At 48.4% G+C, this 25,864-nt stretch overlaps 1 protein-coding gene across 1 annotated transcript in view; it reads left to right on the forward strand.

Moving 5' to 3' along the window:
• The window catches only part of LOC106591343 (trafficking kinesin-binding protein 1), a 116,131-nt gene that overhangs the window by 20,806 nt on the left and 69,461 nt on the right, over positions 1-25,864 (forward strand). The window contains exon 2 of the mRNA XM_045697989.1: positions 11,629-11,985. The gene's annotated coding sequence lies outside the window, so the exon portion shown is untranslated. The remainder of the gene's footprint in view (positions 1-11,628; positions 11,986-25,864) is intronic.

Raw genomic sequence — 25,864 nt, forward strand, 5'->3', positions numbered from 1 at the left:
TAACCCGGTCCAGTCGAACCTCACTAGCCAAATGAAGCTAGCTGGCTGCTTATAACGTTAGCTAGCTATTTACGTGAAATGAAGTTCAATTTCAATAGGCGAACAAATGGCAAACTAGTTATTACTTACAATGATTTCTAAATCATTGCTAAGAATAATGAAAATGACTGCAGTTTCTACTGGTCATTGTTTTCAGGCTGGTTGTATTGGTGCTAGCTAGGTACCAAGCTAAAGCTAGCTACCCCAGAAGTTGTGGTCGAACAAATGAAGCTTTATTACCAACGCGGTATTGTAAACACATCGTTCGTGGCCGGTGTTTGCTTGTTTGCAGACCTGTTTGTACAGCTTTGACAGTGCTACTGTATCTTTTTTGACACGCAAAGACCCAAACGGCGTTCCATAGTATGTATGTCGTGATGCTATTACTGTGTGTAACTCCTGTAGGGCAACATCTGAAAAATAGGTAGTGTGTACCGGTGCTCGACCAGTTGGCGAAGGCCAACATCAGCCACGACAGAGAATGGTTGATTGTCAAGGGCAATGAATTCCATTATCTTGGCTTTAATGGATTTCGCCTTTGAGTTGTCTAGCTGAAATTTTCTTACTCTTTCAAATGACTGTTCGACTTGACTGCTCGATCCACACAGCAGACATTGTGGGCTAGGTTAGGAATGCTGTGTTGCACGTGTAGCGCAACATTTTACGTGGCGTCATTACGTTATATAGGTATGCACGTCAACTTTGACATCGGTTTTTAACATCGGCGTTCAACTAGACATCGGGCCGATACCGATGTTGGCATTTTTAGCTAGTATCGGCCGATTCCGATATGTTCACCGATATATCGTGCATCCCTGCTTGTGTTACTAAGTGTGCCCTGATGTTAACGGTCAATGAAGTACTTGCAACTCCCAATGTGCTTTTCAGCTATCGCTAAGTGGTGCCAGGCTGGTCAATGGAACTTCTAGGGAATGCTAATGTGGAGCAGTTTGTTTGTGTAATACAGAGAAGTGAAGTCACAGTGTAGTTTATGGGCTGTGTGTCCTGTTGGTGAGTTATTGTGTGGGTGCTGATGTTCCAGAACCATCAGACTGGAACAAATCCTTTCACTAAAGAAACAGCACGGTGTGGAACACACTTTTTCTGAGAGAATTCCTGTACTCGCTCTCGCTCTCTCTGCACTGTTGATAACAATCCTGACCTTGAGTCTGTGATCTAAGCTGCCTGACCCATGTACTGAGAGTCAGTGAGTCAGAGTAACTGACAGAGAGGTCTGTTTAAAGTGCCAGGCTTGGCCATCCATCTGTGTAATGTCCCTGGGGTTGTCCAGGCTGTCACAAAGGTAATGGACTGGGACAATGTATTTAGAGGGAGTAGATGAGGAATCGTCACCACATGAAAACAGGGCATTGAGTTGAATATTGATTCATTGAATAGAGCAGACCTTTCCCCCTGTGTGTGGCTGTGTGTGTGGCTGTGTTTTGTTGATGACGTTTACACTATCGAGTCAGCTGCAGGATCATGTTGCTGTATATCTTTGGTGCTGCTGCTCTCAAACACATCACGTGTGTGTGTGTGTGTGTGTGTGTGTGTGTGTGTGTGTGTGTGTGTGTGTGTGTGTGTGTGTGTGTGTGTGTGTGTGTGTGTGTGTGTGTGTGTGTGTGTGTGTATATCCAGTATGTGTAGACAGCTATAGCAGCAGCAGGAACAGCAGTAGCAGGAATGTGTGGCACAGCAGCACTGGCCCTCTGAGCTCACGGCCCCCTAGCCTACAGGCTGATGATACGATGGTGATGTGATCAGTGTGCGCTTGGCTCAGCTTTCCCCACATGGAGGCTCGCTGCCCGGGCTCAGTGTGGCTGCTGACGAGGGGAGGGATACAGGCTGTCTGGCCCACAGAGGCTGTCTGGCCCACAGAGTGTGCATCCCAGATAGCACCCTATTCACTACGTCATGCACTACATTTGACCAGAGCCCTGTGGGCCCTACCTGCACTACTATGTACTACATGGGGAATAGAGTGCCGTTGGGGACAGTTGCTACACTACATCGCCCGCCAAACAAGGTTGTTCAGTCTGTTCTCCTTCCCCGGCACATGCAAATATCCTCCTGTAAATGAGTGTCTCCCTGTGTTTATATTTCTGGTCAATTTACTGATTTTATATAATTCCTTATTATGCAGCATTGTTGAGAGTCAACCTGCAAGTAAGCATTTCATTGTACTGTGTACCATGTTTATCCTGTGCATATGACAAATAGATTTGACGTGTGTGTGTGTGAGAGAGAGAGACGTGTTCACATGGGCAGATCATCTCTCCTGTAATTAGTGTTGTCATGGTGATCTATCCAGAGGTCTCTTAGGTTGTACTCTTGTCTGGCACAAGGTCAGTAACCTTAGCCACCACGCTGACTCCACAGTTCTATCAGGTCAGTAACCTAATCCACCACGCTGACTCCACAGTTCTATCAGGTCAGTAACCTAATCCACCACGCTGACTCCACAGTTCTATCAGGTCAGTAACCTAATCCACCACGCTGACTCCACAGTTCTATCAGGTTAGTAACCTAATCCACCACGCTGACTCCACAGTACTATCAGGTCAGTAACCTAAGCCAGTACGCTGACTCCACAGTTCTATCAGGTCAGTAACCTAAGCCACCACGCTGACTCCACAGTTCTATCAGGTTAGTAACCTAATCCACCACGCTGACTCCACAGTTCTATCAGGTCAGTAACCTAATCCACCACGCTGACTCCACAGTTCTATCAGGTCAGTAACCTAAGCCACTACGCTGACTCCACAGTTCTATCAGGTCAGTAACCTAAGCCACTACGCTGACTCCACAGTTCTATCAGGTCAGTAACCTAATCTTTCACTCTGACTCCACAGTTCTATCAGGTCAGTAACCTAATCCACCACGCTGACTCCACAGTACTATCAGGTCAGTAACCTAAGCCACTACGCTGACTCCACAGTTCTATCAGGTCAGTAACCTTAGCCACCACGCTGACTCCACAGTTCTATCAGGTCAGTAACCTAAGCCACTACGCTGACTCCACAGTTCTATCAGGTCAGTAACCTAATCCACCATGCTGACTCCACAGTTCTATCAGGTCAGTAACCTAATCTTTCACGCTGACTCCACAGTTCTATCAGGTCAGTAACCTAATCTTTCACGCTGACTCCACAGTTCTATCAGGTCAGTAACCTAATCTTTCACGCTGACTCCACAGTTCTATCAGGTCAGTAACCTAAGCCACTACGCTGACTCCACAGTTCTATCAGGTCAGTAACCTAAGCCAATACGCTGACTCCACAGTTCTACCATGTCAGTAACCTAAGCCACTACGCTGACTCCACAGTTCTATCAGGTCAGTAACCTAAGCCAATACGCTGACTCCACAGTTCTATCAGGTCAGTAACCTAAGCCACTACGCTGACTCCACAGTTCTACCAGTGCCAGGCGAGCTTCTCAGACATCTGCTATGGGAACACTGTGAATATGCACAGTGCCAATATGACCCACCCATCACTCATGTGTGGATCCTGGATGTCAGACCTCTACATCAAAGACAAACCAGAGCTGTGCTTTTATTGTTCACGCTTCGATTGATGGCTCTATAACCAAATAGTCTTAAAGAGGTCATAAATATTCAGTAGGATTTGAATGTGAATGACATTGAAAGCCCTCCAACTACCTTGTGTTGTCCAGTATGTTAGTTGTGTAATGTATTATGAATGGTGTGTTCATTCCCAATGCTCAGGCGCTTCATCTGATTGTAGTATTTCCTGGTTTCTGTGGCTGTTGCGTCATATCACATGACATATGAGATGTAGAATAATATTGCATGCTTTGTAGAGGTCACGTTACAATGGCAAGAGCCTTTAGTGGTAGTTTTAAGGGCTTTCAGTCATCTGTTGCTGGGGGCTGTGTGTGTGTGTGTGTGTGTGTGTGTGTGTGTGTGTGTGTGTGTGTGTGTGTGTGTGTGTGTGTGTGTGTGTGTGTGTGTGTGTGTGTGTGTGTGTGTGTGTGTGTGTGTGTGTGTGTGTGTGTGTGTGTGTGTGTGAGCGAGATCTGTTTTCACATACACACCTGTATGATGCCCTCAGTTGACCCTTTGTTCAGGTTTAGCAGCTGTAAAAAGGGAATTTACAGCAAAAAATTGTGACAAGCAACGGCACAGCCTTGTCTTATGCATATAAACTCAGCAAAAAAAGAAACGTCCTCTCATTGTCAACTGCGTTTATTTTCAGCAAACTTAACATGTGTAAATATTTGTATGAACATAAGATTCAACAACTGAGACATAAACTGAACAAGTTCCACAGACATGTGACTAACAGAAATTGAATAATGTGTCCCTGAACAAAGGGGGAGTCAAAATCAAAAGTAACAGTCAGTATCTGGTGTGGCCACCAGCTGCATTAAGTACTGCAGTGCATCTCCTCCTTATGGGCTGAACCAGATTTGCCAGTTCTTGCTGTGAGATGTTACCCCACTCTTCTACCAAGGCTCCTGCAAGTTCCCAGACATTTCTGGGGGGAATGGCCCTAGCCCTCACCCTCCGATCCAACAGGTCCCAGACGTGCTCAATGGGATTGCGATCCGGACTCTTCACTGGCCATGGCAGAACGCTGACATTCCTGTCTTGAAGGAAATCACACACAGAACGAGCAGTATGGCTGGTGGCATTGACATGCTGGAGGGTCATGTCAGGATGAGCCTGCAGGAAGGGTACCACATGAGGGAGGAGCATGTCTTGCCTGCAATGACAACAAGCTCAGTCCGATGATATTGTGACACACCGCCCCAGACCATGACGGACCCTCCACCTCCAAATCAATCCAGCTCCAGAGTACAGGCCTCGGTGTAACGCTCATTCCTTCGTCGATAAACGCAAATCCGACCGTCACCCCTGGTGAGACAAAACTGCAACTCGCCAGTGAAGAGCACTTTTTGCCAGTCCTGTCTGGTCCAGCGACGGTGGGTTTGTGCCCATCGGCGACGTTGTTGCCGGTGATGTCTGATGAGGACCTGCCTTACGACTGGTCCACAAGCCCTTAGTCCAGCCTCTCTCAGCCTATTGCGGACAGTCTGAGCACTGATGGAGGGATTGTGATGGAGGGAGCACTGATGGAGGGATTCCTAGTGTAACTCAGGCAGTTGTTGTTGCCATGCTGTGCCTGTCCCGCAGGTCTGATGTTCGGATGTACCGATCCTGTGCAGGTGTTGTTACACGTTGTCTGCCACTGCGAGGACGATCAGCTGTCCATTCTGTCTCAGTAACCTAATCCACCACGCTGACTCCACAGTTCTACCATGTCAGTAACCTAAGCCACTACGCTGACTCCACAGTTCTATCAGGTCAGTAACCTAAGCCACTACGCTGACTCCACAGTTCTATCAGGTCAGTAACCTAATCCACCACGCTGACTCCACAGTTCTATCAGGTCAGTAACCTAATCCACCACGCTGACTCCACAGTACTATCAGGTCAGTAACCTAAGCCAGTACGCTGACTCCACAGTTCTATCAGGTCAGTAACCTAATCCACCACGCTGACTCCACAGTTCTATCAGGTCAGTAACCTAATCCACCACGCTGACTCCACAGTTCTATCAGATCAGTAACCTAATCCACCACGCTGACTCCACAGTTCTATCAGGTCAGTAACCTAAGCCACTACGCTGACTCCACAGTTCTATCAGGTCAGTAACCTAAGCCACTACGCTGACTCCACAGTTCTATCAGGTCAGTAACCTAATCTTTCACTCTGACTCCACAGTTCTATCAGGTCAGTAACCTAATCCACCACGCTGACTCCACAGTACTATCAGGTCAGTAACCTAAGCCACTACGCTGACTCCACAGTTCTATCAGGTCAGTAACCTTGGCCACCACGCTGACTCCACAGTTCTACCAGGTCAGTAACCTAATCCACCACGCTGACTCCACAGTTCTATCAGGTCAGTAACCTAAGCCACTACGCTGACTCCACAGTTCTATCAGGTCAGTAACCTAATCCACCACGCTGACTAAACAGTTTCCTGACAGGACTGTTTCTGGTCGTTTTTGTTTTGTTTTTGTAAAGTGTTCTCTTTTTGAATTAAAATTCTAATGATGAACACATCCTCTGCTGCACCTTGGTCTAATTCTGACGACGGCCGTTACAGAATTACCCACCAAAAACGGACCAAGCAGCGGAGGAAGGAGCAGCGCAAGGAGAAGAACCAGGAGAGGAGCTATCTGGAATCGTGGACTTGGGAGGAAATCCTGGACGGTAAAGGACCATGGGCTCAAGCTGGGGATTATCGCCGCCCGCAGTGGGAGATCGAGGCGGCGAGAGCTGAGAGGCGCTGGTATGAGGAAAGGGAGCGCAGCAGACACGAGAGGCAGCCCCCCCAAAAATTTGGGGGGGGCACAAGGGGAGATTGGCGGAGTCAGGCGGTAGACCTGCGCCAACTCCCCGTGCTTACCGGAAGCAGCGTGGTACTGGTAAGACACCGTGTTATGCTGTGGAGCGCACGGTGTCCCCAGTGCGCGTTCAAAGCCCGGTGCGCTACATACCAGCCCCCCGCAAGTGCCATGCGAGGGCAGGCATCGAGCCAGGACGGGTTGTGCCAGCTCAGCGCGTCTGGTCTCCAGTGCGCCTTTTCGGGCCAGGGTATCCTGCACCGGCTCTGCGCACTGTGTCTCCAGGGCGCTGGGAGGGTCCAGTTCGCCCAATGCCTGCTCTCCGCCCGTGCCAGGCCAAAGTGGGCATTCAGCCTGGAGTGTGGGTAAAGAGCGTCCGTACCAGAACTCCAGTGCTCCCCCACAGCCCGGTTTATCCTGTGCCTCCTCCTCGGACCAGGCCTCCAGTGGGTCTCCCCATCTTGGTTAAGCCTGTGCCTCCTCCACGGACCTGTCCTCCAGTGGGTCTCCCCATCCTGGTCTCTCCTGTGCCGCTTCCACGGACCAGGCCTCCAGTGGGTCTCCCCATCCTGGTCAGTCCTGTGCCTGCTCCACGGACCAGGCCTCCAGTGGGTCTCCCCATCCCTGTCTCTCCTGTGCCGCCTCCTTGGACTAGGCCTCCAGTGGGTCTCGCCAGTCCAGAGCTGCCCGCCAGTCCGGAGCTGCCAGAGCTGCCCGCCAGTCCGGAGCCGCCCGCCAGTCCAGAGCCGCCCGCCAGTCCGGAGCCACCCGCCAGTCCGGAGCCGCCCGCCAGTCAGGAGCCGCCAGAGCCGCCCGCCAGTCAGGAGCCGCCAGAGCCGCCCGCCAGTCAGGAGCCGCCAGAGCCGCCCGCCAGTCAGGAGCCGCCAGAGCCGCCCGCCTGTCAGGAGCCGCCAGAGCCGCCCGCCTGTCAGGAGCCGCCAGAGCCACCCATCTGTCCGGAGCCGCCAAAGCCGCCCGCCTGTCCGGAGCCGCCAGAGCCGCCCGCCTGTCCGGAGCCGCCAGAGCCGCCCGCCAGCCTGGTGAGTCCTGTGCCTGCGCCTAGGGCCAGGTCTCTTACATGTCTCCTCAGCCTGGTGAATCCTGGGTCAGTGCCGCCAGGGACGCCCGCCAGCCGGGCGCAACCAGGGTCGCCAGCCGGGCGCAGTCAGGGTCGCCCACCAGACCTTCGGCGCGGCCAGGTGCGCCACCTAAGAGGGCGACGCCGAGGGTGGAGCAGAGGCCACGTCCCGCACCTGAGCCGCCGCCGTAAGAAGGCCCACCCGGACCCTCCCCTTCAGAGTCAGGTTTTGAGTCCGCACCTTGGGGGGGGGTACTGTAACGCCCTGGCCATAGAGAGGGGTTTTTGTTCTTTATTTTGGTTAGGCACATTGGGTGGGCGTTCTATGTTCCTTTTTCTATGTTTTTGTATTTCTTTGTTTTGGGCCGTGTGTGGCTCCCAATCAGGCACAGCTGAAGTTCGTTGTTGCTGATTGGGAGTCACACATAAGGAGCATGTTTTTCCTTTGGGTTTTGTGGGTAATTGTTTCTGTTCAGTGTGTTTCCTGACAGGACTGTTTCTGGTCGTTTTTGTTTCGTTTTTGTAAAGTGTTCTCTTTTTGAATTAAAATTCTAATGATGAACACATCCTCTGCTGCACCTTGGTCTAATTCTGATGACGGCCGTTACAGCCAGTAACCTCTTACTGTATCTAGGTAGATATGGTGTGTAATATGAATATGTGTTGATGTGTAGTGTATATATCTTTAAAAGAGACTTTGGTCTCAGCATGACCCCCTGTTAAAATAAAGATGAAATATATCAGCTATGTAATCCTCTGCGATGTTTAAGAGCTCATTGGCAAAGACTTACGACTTAGAGGTGTTCTTTATTTCATTTAATCACTTTTAATTTTCAAGTTTGTTTTGCTGCGCTTCCACCGGCCGATCCCGTGATCAGCTGTGTGTTGTAGTGCGCATGTGAATGCTTGCCAGTATTTACCGTGCACAGGGTGACGTCGAGCACCTTGTGTTGTTTGGTTTGGAATGAAGCCTATGCATGGAATTAGGGAATATATTGTTGATACTAGTAGACTAAGGTATATATCTTTTTAGATTTTGGACCCTTCCTGTGTTTTGCTTGTTTTGTCAGTCTTTTTTTTTGTCAACTTTAATGTTGTATTACCTAGCCTATAAAAAAACTCTACCTGATTCTGCACCTTTTTATTTTGCGTCCTGTTGTGTCATGGTCTATCTAAAGGCATCCGCATGCTTCTTAGACGAAACCGTTCAGAAGAGTTTGTGCAAGTATTATGGTGATGGTTTTGTTAGTTGTGGACTTGGATAAGGGTTTTGTTAGTTGTGGACTTGGTTAAGGGTTTTGTTAGTTGTGGACTTGGGTAAGGGTTTTGTTAGTTGTGGACTTGGATAAGGGTTTTGTTAGTTGTGGACTTGGGTGAGGGTTTTGTTAGTTGTGGACTTGGGTGAGGGTTTTGTTAGTTGTGGACTTGGGTGAGGGTTTTGTTAGTTGTGGACTTGGGTGAGGGTTTTGTTAGTTGTGGACTTGGTTAAGGGTTTTGTTAGTTGTGGACTTGGGTGAGGGTTTTGTTAGTTGTGGACTTGGTTAACCTCTTGGGGCTATGTGGGACGCTAGCGTGCCACCTGTGGTGCACCCTATCAACAGCAGGTGCATTTCAAGAGCGGCAAATTTGAAACCAAATAAATGTCAAAATTCAAATTTTTCAAACATACAACTATCTTACACCCTTTGAAAGATAAACACCTCCTTAATCTAACCACGTTGTCCGATTTCAAAAAGGTTTTACGGCGAAAGCATAAAGTTAGATTATGTTAGGAGAGTACATTGACAATAGCTGTGTGTAATGTTTTGTCAATTCAAAGACAGGCGTCACCAAAACCATAAAATCAGCTAAAGTTATGCACTAACCTTTGACAATCTCCATCAGATGACACTCCTAGGACATTATGTTAGACAATACATGCATTTTTAGTTCTATCAAGTTCATATTTATATCCAAAAACAGCGTTTTACTATGGCGTTGATGTTCAGGAAATCGTTTCCCTCCAATAACCGGCAGTCAAGTCAGCACAACAAATTAAATAATTAATATTAGAAAACATTGGTAAAATATTATATTGTCATTTAAAGAATTATAGATTTACATCTCTTGAACGCAATCGACTTGCCAGATTTAAAAATAACCTTACTGGGAAATCACACTTTGCAATAATCTGAGCACTGCGCCCAGAAAAATACGCTTTGCGATACAGACTAACCGCCATGTTGGAGAGATCAAAAATCGAAAATACTATGTAAATCATCCATTACCTTTGATTCTCTTCATAAGATGTCACTTCCAGGAATCCCAGGTCCATAACGAATGTAGTTTTGTTCAAAAAAGCTCATCATTTATGTCCAAAAAGCTCCGTGTTGTTAGCACATGATCTAAGCCCGCCGGACTTCACTTCATGAACGAGGGGAAAAAATATATTTACGTTCGTTCAAACATGTCAAACGTTGTATAGCATAAATCATTAGTGCCTTTTTTAACCAGAACATGAATAATATTCAAGGTGGACGAATGCATTCTCTTTTAAAACGTATTGGAACGAGGGTAGCCAACATGACCTCGCGCGCCAGAGTCTAATCGGCCATCACCGTTCCAAGGCTCTTGTTCGGTCAGATCTCACAGTAGAAGACTCAAAACACTTTGTAAAGGCTGGTGACATCTAGTGGAAGCAATAGGAAGTGCCAAAACATTAATAAGCCCCTGTGTGTTTCAATGGCATAGGCTTAAAGGTAATTCAACACATCAGGTATCCACTTCCTGTCAGAATCTGTCTCAGGGTTTTGCCTGCCAAATGAGTTCTGTTATACTCACAGACACCATTCAAACAGTTTTAGAAACTTTAGGGTGTTTTCTATCCATATATAATAAGTATATGCATATTCTAGTTACTGGGTAGGATTAGTAACCAGATTAAATCGGGTACGTTTTTTTATCCAGCCGTGAAAATACTGCCCCCTAGCCCCAACAGGTTAAGGGTTTTGTTAGTTGTGGACTTGGGTGAGGGTTTTGTTAGTTGTGGACTTGGGTGAGGGTTTTGTTAGTTGTGGACTTGGGTAAGGGTTTTGTTCGTTGTGGACTTGGTTAAGGGTTTTGTTCGTTGTAGACTTGGGTAAGGGTTTTGTTCGTTGTGGACTTGGGTAAGGGTTTTGTTCGTTGTTCGGGCACACATTTTTTCTCGAGGCCAGACAAAGTTCAGGAGCCGACGTGCATGTCCCTTCATCCATGATTGGTCAACTGTAAGGATTCTTCAATAAAGTATATGTTGTCATTCAACGAGAGACGACTAGTTTTCATGCACATTTTTTATTGAGAAATACTGCACCCAACATCTTAGATGTGGCGGCTAGCCGCCAGCCGAACTGAGGCATGCTGACGCCTTAAGACCAACAGACATGTTACCTTCTTCACAACGTGGCTTTAAGTTATAATCATGTCCTACATTTTATGAAGTATTTTCTAATTTCACACTGTTGATGTTCTGTTTCTCAGTACTAGCAAAACTGGGACAGGGAGGTTCAAAACCTTCTCTGCATTACTGCACCCTAAAATGAATAAATGTTTTTTATTTGGTTTTACTGTTCCACTTTATCTTGACATTCTCACAGCTTAATATCAGTCTTGTAACTTCTCCTGAAGTGTGAAAAGGACATCAAAGCTGTTGTTGATATGTCTTACCAGTCTCCCATGTGGTTTGATAGGGCTATAAATACTCAAACAGACTTCTGCAAGCACCAGACAGTGAAAGAGAAAGTTGAGGCTCACCAACATTTATGTTCTGAGTGGAAAACAGGTCCTTCCATCCTTCACCCCTCCCATAGTACATCCTGCTGGCTGCTACCCGTCTTACATGGGCCCGTTCCATGAACAAGCCCTAGTCCATAACCCCTAGCCCCTATAGGTCCTAACACCTAGGCACTTGTTTATATACATGAAGTTCCTCAGACTGAGAGGTTGTTTCTGAACAGAGCCACAATAGAGGCTGGTTATTTTCCCTCCTGAACCAGGGGATACAGTGACCTGCTGTGACCTGACCTGCTTTCCTATTGATTATTTAAACATCTGTCCTGTGGGTCCTTTTGAATTTGCCTGGCAACCCAATTCATGTTTCTCTTCTCTCCTCCCAGGTTCCGTCTACAGGAAGTGATCTGGTCTGGTGGTGGAGTAGTGTAGTCAGGTGGTGGTGTAGTCAGGTACGGTGTGATCCAGGGTGTATAGCCGCTGCTGCCTCTCTCCCTCCACCTGACACCCGCTGCTGGCCCTGCCCATGGCACATACTGCTCTCCTGTGAAACTCATCCAGCAAGCTGGACACCGCAGCTTCGCACCACAACACCTCCACCTCCGCCCTTCCCCACAGGGAACCCTCCAATCCGCAGCCAAACTACCCCAGCGCGCACGGCCCCCGCGAAGTGCAGTATGTGAGTGAGGTCTCGGCCCCCGATGACGTCACCACCGTCTACAGAGATGCCGGGACCATCACTGGTACGTGCAGTACAGCCCTCACAGTAATAGACTAGCTCCATCTGGAATTCAACACCTTTATGTCCTGAGTGTTGCTGCTTCTGGAATTGAAAGTTTGATGGAACATGAACCACAAATTGCTTCTTTTATTTGAGTGGTCAGTGGGTGTGTTATTGTTTAAGCATTAGATGTTTCCATGTGGTCAATGGGTGTGTTATTGAATGTGGGATATACAACACAAGCACTTAAAACAAGCCATAGTAGAGGAACAGCTGCCAATAGTTTCTTATTCATCATCAGAATGATTCTCCACAGAACAACGAATATGCTCTCGCTCGCTCTCTCTCTCCCCGCTCTCGCTCGCTCTCCCCCCGCTCTCGCTCTCTCCCCGCTCTCGCTCTCCCCCCGCTCTGGCTCGCTCTCCCCCCGCTCTGGCTCGCTCTCCCCCCGCTCTGGCCCGCTCTCACTCGCTCTCTCTCGCTCGCTCTCCCTCGCTCTCGCTTTCCGCCGCTCTCGCTCGCTCTCCCCCGCTCTCTCTCGCTCTCTCTCGCTTGCTCTCGCTCGCTCTCCCCCGCTCTCGCTCTCCCCCGCTCTCGCTCGCTCTCCTCTCACTCGCTCTCCCCCGCTCTCGCTCTCTCCCCGCTCTCTCCCCGCTCTCCCCCCGCTCTCTCTCCGCTCTCGCTCTCTCCCTGCTCTCTCTCCCCCTCTTCTTACCCCCATTGTTTCTCTCTAGAAGTTGACATAGACAGACTGTGTCCTCATCACTGTTCAGGTAGAGACCTGTGGCAGTAGTTCTAGGTCAGGCTCTGCAGTGCATCAGTCAAACCATTATTCAAACACCCAGAATGACTGTCTGCATCCTAAAGGGCACCCTATTGCCTTTATAGTGCACTACTCCCTAATGGCATAGGGCCCTGGTCAAAAGTAGTGCACTACATAGAGAATTGGTTCCATTTGGGATGCATGCCCTGTCTCTGTATGGTCTGGATAAACTACACTGCAGGAAGAGAGAGAGAGAGAGAGAGAGGGCAGTATCCGTTACACTGAAGCCTGCTATTGACAGTTATAATGCAGCTGCAAGGCAAACAAGTTCATGTAAACCCTCTCAATGCTTCTGTCTGTGAATAGAAATTAAAAGTGGCTTCTCAAGATGTAAGAATAAAGTTGTGGCGTCAGTGTTTCAGTCCCAGGGGACTGGCAGGGATGGTGCCCAGCAGACAGCACAGCCTCGCAGAGCACAGCGCTTCACTGAGCAGAGCAATGCAACCCAGCAGTCCCTTTGTGTGGGTATCAGGGGAACGAACCCAGCAGTCCCTTTGTGTGGGTATCAGGGGAACGAACCCAGCAGACCCTTTGTGTGGGTATCAGGGGAACGAACCCAGCAGTCCCTTTGTGTGGGTATCAGGGGAACGAACCCAGCAGTCCCTTTGTGTGGGTATCAGGGGAACGAACCCAGCAGTCCCTTTGTGTGGGTATCAGGGGAACGAACCCAGCAGTCCCTTTGTGTGGGTATCAGGGGAACGAACCCACACAACACATCTGTCTGAGTCACTGGAGAGATCTGCTTGTTCACCACAACAAACCCAACCACACCATACCCCTGCGCCCTACTATTTGCCTGTACCCATCTCACTTTGTCATGGCCTAGCTTTGTCAAATCATAGAATTACATATAGAACCATTGAATTTTAGGATCACAGTGGGCAAAATCATATGCTCTGGGTGGTGTTTAATCAGCATTTCTGTTGAACAGTACCAGTATTGGCAACCTGACAAACAGAGTCCATGGGGAAATGAATGTCACAATTCACTATGATGACAGTTTCATCTAACTTAAGGCTGCATTATTGTGGCTTCTGCTGAGTACTTTAAAATGACATTCTTATTGATTCAAACACATCTCAGGAGGGAGTTACAGAGGGTCTCCGTCACAAATGGCACCCTATTCCCTTTATAGTGCACTGCTTTTGACCAGGGTCCATAGGGTTAAAAGTAGTGCACTATATAGAGAATAGGATGTTATTTGGGACTTACCAGGCTATCTGTAACCCAGGAAATGCTGGGGGGAGGGGCGGCTTAACGGGCCGTAGTGAGGGAAATGTGGTGAGAATGAGAAACCAAACTCTATTGTGACCTGCCACTGACTGTCACTTCCTGTCATGAGGCCAGTTAGGGGACCAGATTATGCTGCTTGCTCAGTGTGCGTCCCAAATGGCACCCTGTTCCCTATATAGTGCACTACTTTTGACCAGAGGCATATGGGCCTTGATGAAAAGAAGTACATTGAATAGGGTGGCATTTGGGACACACGCTCAATGTTCACTCTGCGAACTCCCAGGGGGCAGTGGGACTGCATTTCTCCTCATTCTGCTGGGTCCTGTTCAGTAGAGAAGAAACACTTTGAAATGGAGGGAAACAGGGAGGTGCTATGCTGTATCCAAAACTTGTCCAATGAGCACACAGATTTTTTGTTTCCATTACAAACTCACCCAAATCCAGATAGCTGATGTTCTGAAAGAGCTGCAAAATCTGGACCCCTACAAATCAGCCGGGCTAGACAATTTGGACCCTCTCTAAAATTATCTGCCGAAATTATTGCAACCCCTATTACTAGCCTGTTCAACCTCTTTCGTATCGTCTGAGATTCCCATAGATTGGAAAGCTGCCGCGGTCATCCCCCTCTTCAAAGGGGGAGACACTCTGGACCCAAACTGCTACAGACCTATATCTATTCTACCCTGCCTTTCTAAGGTCTTTGAAAGCCAAGTTAACAAACAGATTACCGACCATTTCGAATCTCACCGTAACTTCTCCGCTATGCAATCTGGTTTCAGAGCTGGTTATGGGTGCACCTCAGCCACGCTCAAGATCCTAAACGACATCATAACCGCCATCGATAAGAGACATTACTGTGCAGCCGTATTCATCGACCTGGCCAAGGCTTTCGACTCTGTCAATCACCACATTCTTATTGGCAGACTCAACAGCCTTGGTTTCTCAAATGATTGCCTCGCCTGGTTCACCTACTACTTCACCGATAGAGTTCAGTATATCAAATTGGAGGGCCTGTTGTCCGGACCTCAGAGACTGCCACAAGGTTCAATTCTCGGGCCGACTCTCTTCTCTGTATACATCAATGATGTCGCTCTTGGTGCTGGTGATTCTCTGATCCACCTCTACGCAGACGACACCATTCTGTATACTTCTGGCCCTTCGTTGGACACTGTGTTAACTAACCTCCAGATGAGCTTCAATGTCATACAACTCTCCTTCCGTGGCCTCCAACTGCTCTTAAATGCAAGTAAAACTAAATGCATGCTCTTCAACCAGTCACTGCCAGCACCTGCCCGCCCGTCCAGCATCACTACTCTGGACGGTTCTGACTTAGAATATGTGGACAACTACAAATACCTAGGTGTCTGGTTAGACTGTAAACTCTCCTTCCAGACTCACATTAAACATCTCCAATCCAAAATTAAATCTAGAATCGGCTTCCTATTTCACAACAAAGCATCCTTCACTCATGCTGCCAAACATACCCTCGTAAAACTGACCATCCTACCGATCCTCGACTTCGGCGATGTCATTTACAAAATAGCCTCCAACACTCTACTCAACAAATTGGATGCAGTCTATCACAGTGCCATCCGTCTTGTCACCTAAGCCCCATATACTACCCTCCACTGCGACCTGTATGATCTCGTTGGCTGGCCCTTGCTTCATACTCCTCGCCAAACCCACTGGCTCGAGGTCATCTACAAGTCTCTGTTAGGTAAAGCCCCACCTTATCTCAGCTCACTGGTCACCATAGCAGCACCCACCCGTAGCACGCGCTCCAGCGGGTATATCTCACTGGTCACCCCCAAAGCCAATTCTTCCTTTGGCTGCCTCTCCTTCCAGTTCTCTGCTGCCAATGACTGGAACAACCTGCAAAAATCACTGAAGCTGGAGACTCTTACCTCCCTCACTAGCTTTAAGCACCAGCTGTCAGAGCTGTAAATAGCCCATCCAATCTACCTCATCCCCATACTGTATTTATTTATCTTGCTCCTTTGCACCCCAGTATCTCAAATTGCACATTCATCTTCTGCACATCCTACCATTCCAGTGTTTAATTGCTGTATTGTAATTACTTCGCCACCATGGCCTATTTATTGCCTTACCTCTCTTATCCTTCCTCCTTTGCACATGCTGTATATAGAGTTTTCTACTGTATTATTGATTGTATGTTTGTTTATTCCATGTGTAACTCTGTGTTGTTGTATGTGTCGAACTGCTTTGCTTTATCTTGGCCAGGTCACAGTTGCAAATGAGAACTTGTTCTCAACTAGCCTACCTGTTTAAATAAAGGTGAAATAAAATAAAAAACTGTATTTCAGCTGAAGACAGCCAAGCTGACATGCATACAGACAGACTGCAGTATATGGCAGTGACACTGACTGCAACTTCCCAAAACTGTTGGAAGCAGCTCTGAGTTACCAACAATGAAACGTTTGTTGTACCCTTTACCTCTATGCTGATGAATGAATGGTAACATGTAGTCTCTTTTCTGGAGTTGGACCCTTGCTATGAGTACAGGAAGCAGCTCAATGGCATTGAAGGACTGAGAGCTGTGCTGCTGTGGTTCAGTGCTGCCCCCTGGTGGGGTTAGGGTCCTGGCATTGTTCTGTTCGGTGTAGGGTGAAGTTTCCCCTAGGTACAGATCTAGGATCAACTTCCCTTCCCCCAATCCTAACCTTAACCATTATTTGGGAAAATACAAAAAACTGACCCAAGATCAGCATCGAAGGGTAACTATCCCTTCCGTTGTTCTGTTCCTCATCAGACAGACAGGCCAGGCCAGGCCAGTTGATTGTCTGAGGAGATTAAAGTATTTAATTTGTTTTCTAGCCAGGGATTCACTACAAGGTGGAATATATTCCCTTTTATTGTAGTAAGGCTTATCCAATAAGAATCTTATGTCCTATAATTCTGTCTCTTTTTACTTAGTTTCATACCATGCTGATTTAATTTATTGGTACAGTGCTGTATTCTTCTGGTTGTAATAGCAACGCCAGTGGATGTTACTGAACCCTCCTTTGTTCACTCCCAAACCCATCTCTCCCACTGTGTCCCACATGGTTCCATTTGGGATTCATCCTCAGTCCATGCTGAAGCCTCCACAACCGTTTCTCTGCTCCCCATGTGTCCCAGTGGTTGCCATAGGAGCCGTGGATTTGCCATGCTTCAGTGTGGTGATGTAGAGTATTAAGTAACATGAATGGGGTTTGGTGACAAACCACACACTGGGTTAATATCCATTCATTAGTCTGTTTTAGCCTCTGTCTCAGGCTTCCATCTCCTGAGTGAAGCCAGGACATCTGAGACTAACTAGGCTGTCTGATATCATGCTGCTGGGCGACGTAGTACATACCCAGGCTGTGGTAGGTTGGGTTCAGTAAGGTTGTAGTGAACAGATGTACTGTAACTACAGTAGGTACCCAGGCTGTGGTAGGTTGGGTTCAGTAAGGTTGTAGTGAACAGATGTACTGTAACTACAGTAGGTACCCAGGCTGTGGTAGGTTGGGTTCAGTAAGGTTGTAGTGAACAGATGTACTGTAACTACAGTAGGTACCCAGGCTGTGGTAGGTTGGGTTCAGTAAGGTTGTAGTGAACAGATGTACTGTAACTACAGTAGGTACCCAGGCTGTGGTAGGTTGGGTTCAGTAAGGTTGTAGTGAACAGAGGAGATGTACTGTAACTACTTTCTCTGAGAGATATCTTTCAAAGACATATAAAAAAGGTACATCACATGATTATAGTGTTACTAAAGTTCATGGGATGTTTACAAAGCTTAGGGCTCATCTTGTGCTGTTCTCAAAATAACATTAGTGCTCATTTAGCTAATCAAGTAGTCTGGAAGTACCTGAACAATATCATGCTAACTTTAGTCTATATTACAACAGGATACTCAGTCTAGAACAGGATGATACTTCACACCAGTGTGCATCCTTTTCCCACTGGCAAAATATGGGCAAATATGAATTTTGTTCAACATGTGTATACAATTGTAATCTTCTCCAGTAGTATCAGTAGAAGGCTATTTTATTGATACAGATATGGCTTATTGAGGTACACACTGAGGTAAAAATATCATGCAAATACTGCTACTATATTACTGCCCACAAGAATATAGATAGGAAGTTGAAGTCATTAACACATGTATGCAGTACTGTTAGCAGTTAACGGATAACGGGTGCTATATCGTAGTGTGTTCAGTTTTGGACTTAAGATACTTTAAATATTAAACTTTGCCATGTGAACTGAACCCAAAGTTCCTGTCAGGGGGCTGTGTGAGTGTTGATTTCTGGCTTGGTGGACTTTGTTTGTTTGTCAGTACGTATGTCAGTGTCAGTGTGTCCACATGCCATTGTTGCTATAATCTCTCGTGGGCAGACTACGTTAACAGAGCAGCTGACCAGTTACACAAGACTTTAGTTCCGGGTTAACTGAGATTGTTCTCTTTCGGCTTCTCTTTCTGTCGGATATGCAGTTTTAGCCACACACCACAGATATTCCCACAGCCTGATGTATCCATGGGAACAGTTTGTGTGTAGACAAAACAGTTGGAATCAGCCAGAGCCTTTCCATTAGTCCAGTGAGCAGTGGTCAGGCCAGCTGAATGGAACGGAGTGAGACTGACTCATAGCCCGGCCCTGCACTGTTCATCAAGTTCTGCTTTTCCTCTGGGACAGACCAAGACACACAACAGCACAGTTGCCATGGCGTCAGGAGCCGTTAAGCAGTGTCATCTGTCTGGTGGATCTGTGCCAGACCCAGCCTCTTGGCAAGACCACATGAATTCCAACCATAGCCAGTGTAATGTAGGGGGCTTATTACAACCATAGCCAGTGTAATGTAGGGGGCTTATTACAACCATAGCCAGGGTAGTGTAGGGGGCTTATTATAACCATAACCAGTGTAATGTAGGGGGCTTATTACAACCATAGCCAGGGTAATGTAGGGGGCTTATTACAACCATAGCCAGTGTAATGTAGGGGGCTTATTATAACCATAGCCAGGGTAATGTAGGGGGCTTATTACAACCATAGCCAGGGTAGTGTAGGGGGCTTATTATAACCATAGCCAGGGTAGTGTAGGGGGCTTATTATAACCATAGCTAGTGTAATGTAGGGGGCTTATTACAATCATAGCCAGGGTAATGTAGGGGGCTTATTACAACCATAGCCAGGGTAATGTAGGGGGCTTATTACAACCATAGCCAGGGTAATGTAGGGGGCTTATTACAACCATAGCCAAGGTAGTGTAGGGGGCTTATTACAACCATAGCCAGGGTAATGGAGGGGGCTTATCATAACCATAGCCAGGGTAGTGTAGGGGGCTTATTACAACCATAGCCAGGGTAGAGTTGGGGGCTTATTACAACCATAGCCAGGGTAGTGTAGGGGGCTTATTGCAACCATAGCCAGGGTAGTGTAGGGGGCTTATTACAACCATAGCCAGGGTAATGGAGGGGGCTTATTATAACCATAGCCAGGGTAGTGTAGGGGGCTTATTACAACCATAGCCAGGGTAGTGTTGGGGGCTTATTACAACCATAGCCAGGGTAGTGTAGGGGGCTTATTACAACCATAGCCAGGGAAATGGAGGGGGCTTATTACAACCATAGCCAGAAAAATGGAGGGGGCTTATTACAACCATAGCCAGAGAAATGGAGGGGGCTTATTACAACCATAGCCAGAGAAATGGAGGGGGCTTATTACAACCATAGCCAGAGAAATGGAGGGGGCTTATTACAACCATAGCCAGGGAAATGGAGGGGGCTTATTACAACCATAGCCAGGGAAATGGAGGGGGCTTATTACAACCATAGCCAGGGAAATGGAGGGGGCTTATTACAACCATAGCCAGGGAAATGGAGGGGGCTTATTACAACCATAGCCAAGGTAATGGAGGGGCTTATTACAACCGTAGCCAGGGTAATGTAGGGGGCTTATTATAACCGTAGCCAGGGTAGTGTAGGGGGCTTATTACAACCATAGCCAGGGTAGTGTTGAGGGCTTATTACAACCATAGCCAGGGTAGTGTAGGGGGCTTATTACAACCATAGCCAGGGTAATGAAGGGGGCTTATTATAACCATAGCCAGGGTAGTGTAGGGGGCTTATTACAACCATAGCCAGGGTAGTGTTGGGGGCTTATTACAACCATAGCCAGGGTAGTGTAGGGGGCTTATTACAACCATAGCCAGGGAAATGGAGGGGGCTTATTACAACCATAGCCAGGGAAATGGAGGGGGCTTATTACAACCATAGCCAGGGAAATGGAGGGGGCTTATTACAACCATAGCCAGGGAAATGGAGGGGGCTTATTACAACCATAGCCAGGGAAATGGAGGGGGCTTATTACAACCGTAGCCAGGGTAATGTAGGGGGCTTATTATAACCGTAGCCAGGGTAGTGTAGGGGGCTTATTACAACCATAGCCAGGGTAGTGTTGGGGGCTTATTACAACCATAGCCAGGGTAGTGTAGGGGGCTTATTACAACCATAGCCAGGGAAATGGAGGGTGCTTATTACAACCATAGCCAGAGAAATGGGGTGGGCTTATTACAACCATAGCCAGAGAAATGGAGGGGGCTTATTACAACCATAGCCAGAGAAATGGAGGGGGCTTATTACAACCATAGCCAGAGAAATGGAGGGGGCTTATTACAACCATAGCCAGGGAAATGGAGGGGGCTTATTACAACCATAGCCAGGGAAATGGAGGGGGCTTATTACAACCATAGCCAGGGAAATGGAGGGGGCTTATTACAACCATAGCCAGGGAAATGGAGGGGGCTTATTACAACCATAGCCAAGGTAATGGAGGGGCGTATTACAACCGTAGCCAGGGTAATGGAGGGGGCTTATTATAACCGTAGCCAGGGTAGTGTAGGGGGCTTATTACAACCATAGCCAGGGTAGTGTTGGGGGCTTATTACAACCATAGCCAGGGTAGTGTAGGGGGCTTATTACAACCATAGCCAGGGTAATGAAGGGGGCTTATTATAACCATAGCCAGGGTAGTGTAGGGGGCTTATTACAACCATAGCCAGGGTAGTGTTGGGGGCTTATTACAACCATAGCCAGGGTAGTGTAGGGGGCTTATTACAACCATAGCCAGGGAAATGGAGGGGGCTTATTACAACCATAGCCAGGGAAATGGAGGGGGCTTATTACAACCATAGCCAGGGAAATGGAGGGGGCTTATTACAACCATAGCCAGGGAAATGGAGGGGGCTTATTACAACCATAGCCAGGGAAATGGAGGGGGCTTATTACAACCATAGCCAGGGTAATGGAGGGGGCTTATTATAACCGTAGCCAGGGTAGTGTAGGGGGCTTATTACAACCATAGCCAGGGTAGTGATGGGGTTTATTACAACCATAGCCAGGGTAGTGTAGGGGGCTTATTACAACCATAGCCAGGGTAATGGAGGGGGCTTATTATAACCATAGCCAGGGTAGTGTAGGGGGCTTATTACAACCATAGCCAGGGTAGTGTTGGGGGCTTATTACAACCATAGCCAGGGTAGTGTAGGGGGCTTATTACAACCATAGCCAGGGTAATGGAGGGGGCTTATTATAACCATAGCCAGGGAAATAGAGGGGGCTTATTACAACCATAGCCAGGGAAATGGAGGGGGCTTATTACAACCATAGCCAGGGTAATGGAGGGGGCTTATTACAACCATAGCCAGGGAAATGGAGGGTCTTATTACAACCATAGCCAGGGAAATGGAGGGGGCTTATTACAACCATAGCCAAGGTAATTGAGGGGGCTTATTACAACCATAGCCTGGGAAATGGAGGGGGCTTATTACAACCAAAGCCAGGGTAATGGAGGGGGCTTATTACAACCATAGCCAGGGTAATGGAGGGGGCTTATTAAACAGGCAGCGGGCAGACCTAAGGCTGAAGATTCAAGCCTCCTGGTGTTGTGTCAGCACTGAGTGTCATTTCTTATCAGACGTATTTGTAGACATGTTGGTGCTCTACCACAGCAGTGGCTGGATAGGTGGAGAACAGTGGTTGTCCTGAAGTAGGGGAAAGGAACAATCATCAGCTGTTCTGCTCTGTTGTGTCTACAGCCTTCTGATTCCCTCCCTGTCGTCCTGGAGCACACTGAATCAGATGCTGCTCTCTGTCTCTCCCCCAGCACTGTTAACGTGTGGAATAGCATGTTTACATCTGTATCTTAGGTGACCCACGTCCTACAGAACAGTTTTACACTTTAATATGCTTGATTCGTTCGGGTTTTATTCAGGTTTCTAGGATTCTCACAAATGTTTATTGGCTTTAGTCCGTGTGTGTGTGTGTCAAATCGACCCTGTGTGGGCGCAAATGTTGGCTGGATCTCTCTGGAGACTTGTTGAGGTAGCACACCGTATGGTAGTGTTCCCCTAATGGAGACGTGTTGAGGTAACACACCATACGGTAGTGTTCCCCTAATGAAGACGTGTTGAGTTAACACACCGTACGGTAGTGTTCCCCAAATGGAGACGTGTTGAGTTAACACACCGTACGGTAGTGTTCCCCTAATGGAGACGTGTTGAGGTAACACACCGTACGGTAGTGTTCCCCTAATGGAGACGTGTTGAGGTAACGCACCGTACGGTAGTGTTCCCCTAATGGAGACGTGTTGAGGTAACACACCGTACGGTAGTGTTCCCCTAATGGAGACGTGTTGAGGTAACACACCGTACAGTAGTGTTCCCCTAATGGAGACGTGTTGAGGTAACGCACCGTACGGTAGTGTTCCCCTAATGGAGACGTGTTGAGGTAACGCACCGTACGGTAGTTTTCCCCTAATGGAGACGTGTTGAGGTAACACACCGTACGGTAGTGTTCCCCTAATGGAGACGTGTTGAGGTAACACACCGTACGGTAGTGTTCCCCTAATGGAGACGTGTTGAGGCAACGCACCGTACGGTAGTGTTCCCCAAATGGAGACGTGTTGAGGTAACGCACCGTACGGTAGTGTTCCCCTAATGGAGACGTGTTGAGGTAACGCACCGTACGGTAGTGTTCCCCTAATGGAGACGTGTTGAGGTAACGCACCGTACGGTAGTGTTCCCCTAATGGAGACGTGTTGAGGTAACGCACCGTACGGTAGTGTTCCCCTAATGGAGACGTGTTGAGGTAACGCACCGTACGGTAGTGTTCCCCTAATGGAGACGTGTTGAGGTAACACACCGTACGGTAGTGTTCCCCTAATGGAGACGTGTTCCCCTAATGGAGACGTGTTGAGGTAACTGTCACGACTCCCGCCGAAGTCGGCCCCTCTCCTTGTTCGGGCGGCGTTCGGCGGTCGACGTCACCGGCTTACTAGTTGCCACCGATCGATGTTTCGCTGTTCTTTTGGTTTTGTCTTTATTGTGTACACCTGTTTTTGATTTTCCCTAATTATGTTCATTATTTAAACCTCTGCATTTCCTGTTTGTCTTGTCGGTGATTGTTTCCTGTTTTGTGTGGTCGGAGGTGTTTCTCCGCAATATGTATTTTCCTAGGAGAAGATTTATTGATTTTAAGTAAACACGCTTGTTTACATTGATCCCTGTGTCCTGCGCCTGACTCCTCTACTTCTCCTAAAGATAATCATTACAGAATCACCGACCCGCGATGGAGTCAGCAGGAGCAGCCAGCCCTCCTATTCATATAGAGGAGCGCGTTCAGCAGGAAGCGAGCATGATCCAGATTCTCATGACTGCCATGGATTGCGTGCTGCAGACCATGGAGAGAGTGGAGAGAAAAGGATGTCCCGTCAACCCAGCCACACCACCACCAGTCGCACCACCACCAGTTGCACCTCCTGATAAACACATTTCTACCCATCCTCCGTCTGTATCCAGTGGGATTCGGCTCTCGCTCCCAGGAGCGTATGATGGAACAGCTGCCGGGTGCCAGGGGTTCCTACTCCAGCTGGAGCTCTACCTGGCGGCTGTCCAGCCGGCACCCTCGGGAGGCGAGAGAGTGAGCACTCTCATCTCTTGTCTGACTGGTAAAGCCCTGGAGTGGGCCACCGCCATCTGGGAAGAGGAAGGCCCGACTCTGGAGGACTACGAGGACTTCTCCCGCCGCTTTCGGGCAGTATTTGATCATCCACCAGAAGGGAGAGCGGGGGATACATTCGGCCCTCCATTTCACCTGTCTCCTCAAGCTTCTTTTTTGTGAAGAAAAAGGATGGTGGTTTACGCCCGTGCATTGACTATCGAGGTTTGAACCAGATCACTGTTAAATACAGTTACCCGCTGCCTCTGATCGGCAGTATGACAGAGTCATTGCTCGGGGCGCGCTTCTTCACAAAATTGGACCTCAGGAGCGCGTACAACCTGGTGCGTATCAAGGGAGGGGATGAGTGGAAGACGGCATTTAGCACTACTTCTGGGCACTATGAGTACCTCGTCATGCCGTATGGGTTAATGAATGCTCCATCAGTCTTCCAATCATTTGTGGATGAGATCTTCAGAAACCTGCACGGGCGTGGTGTAGTGGAGTATATAGATGATATTCTAATATACTCCACTACCCGCGCTGAGCATGTGTCTCTTGTACAAATGGTGCTTGGTCGACTGTTGGAGCATGACCTTTACGTCAAGGCGGAGAAATGTCTGTTCTTCCAACAGTCCGTCTCCTTCCTTGGGTACCGTTTGTCCGCGTCAGGGGTGAAGATGGAGACTGACCGCATTTCAGCCGTGCGTAATTGGCCGACTCCAACCACGGTAAAGGAGGTGCAGCGGTTTTTAGGGTTTGCCAACTACTACCGGTTTATCTGGGGTTTTGGCCAGGTGGCGGCTCCCATTACCTCCTTACTGAAGGGGGGACCGGTGCGATTGCGGTGGTCGGCTGAGGCGGACAGAGCTTTTGGTAACCTGAAGGCTCTGTTTACCACGGCTCCAGTGCTAGCGCATCCTGATCCCTCCTTAGCGTTCATAGTTGAGGTGGACGCATCCGAGGCTGGAATAGGGGCTGTGCTATCTCAGCGCTCGGGTAAACCACCAAAACTCCGCCCCTGTGCTTTCTTTTCGAAGAAGCTCAGCCCGGCGGAGCGAAACTATGATGTGGGGGATAGGGAGTTGTTAGCTGTTGTCGGGGCTCTGAAAGCGTGGAGACATTGGCTCGAGGGGGCTAGACACCCTTTCCTCATTTGGACTGACCACCAAAATCTGGAGTACATTCGGGCAGCGAGGAGACTGAACCCTCGCCAGGCTAGGTGGGCCATGTTTTTCACACGCTTTGTTTTCACTCTTTCTTACAAGCAAGGTTCCCAGAACGTCAAGGCAGACGCACTGTCCCGGCTGTATGATACAGAGGAGCGGTCCACAGAGCCCACTCCCATAATCCCAGCTTCATGCCTGGTAGCACCGGTGGTATGGGAGGTGGACGCGGACATCGAACGGGCGTCACGTGCTGAACCCACTCCCTCCCAGTGTCCCGTTGGGCGCGTGTACGTGCCGTTTGATGTTCGCGATCGTTTGATCTGTTGGGCCCACACATCACCCTCCTCTGGTCATCCTGGTATCGGTCGGACGGTGCGCTGCCTTACGGGGAAGTACTGGTGGCCCACGTTAGCCAAGGACGTGAGGGTTTATGTGTCCTCCTGTTCGGTATGCGCACAGTGCAAGGCACTTCGACATCTGCCCAGAGGGAAATTACAACCCCTTCCCGTTCCGCAACGACCGTGGTCACACCTATCGGTGGATTTCGTGACGGATCTTCCCCCGTCACGGGGTAACACTACGATCCTGGTCGTTGTGGATCGGTTTTCTAAGTCCTGCCGTCTCCTTCCTTTGCCCGGTCTCCCTACGGCTCTACAGACTGCGGAGGCCCTGTTCACCCATGTATTCCGGCACTACG

The sequence above is a fragment of the Salmo salar genome, chromosome ssa02 (assembly GCF_905237065.1).
Source record: "Salmo salar chromosome ssa02, Ssal_v3.1, whole genome shotgun sequence".
NCBI lineage: Eukaryota > Metazoa > Chordata > Actinopteri > Salmoniformes > Salmonidae > Salmo > Salmo salar.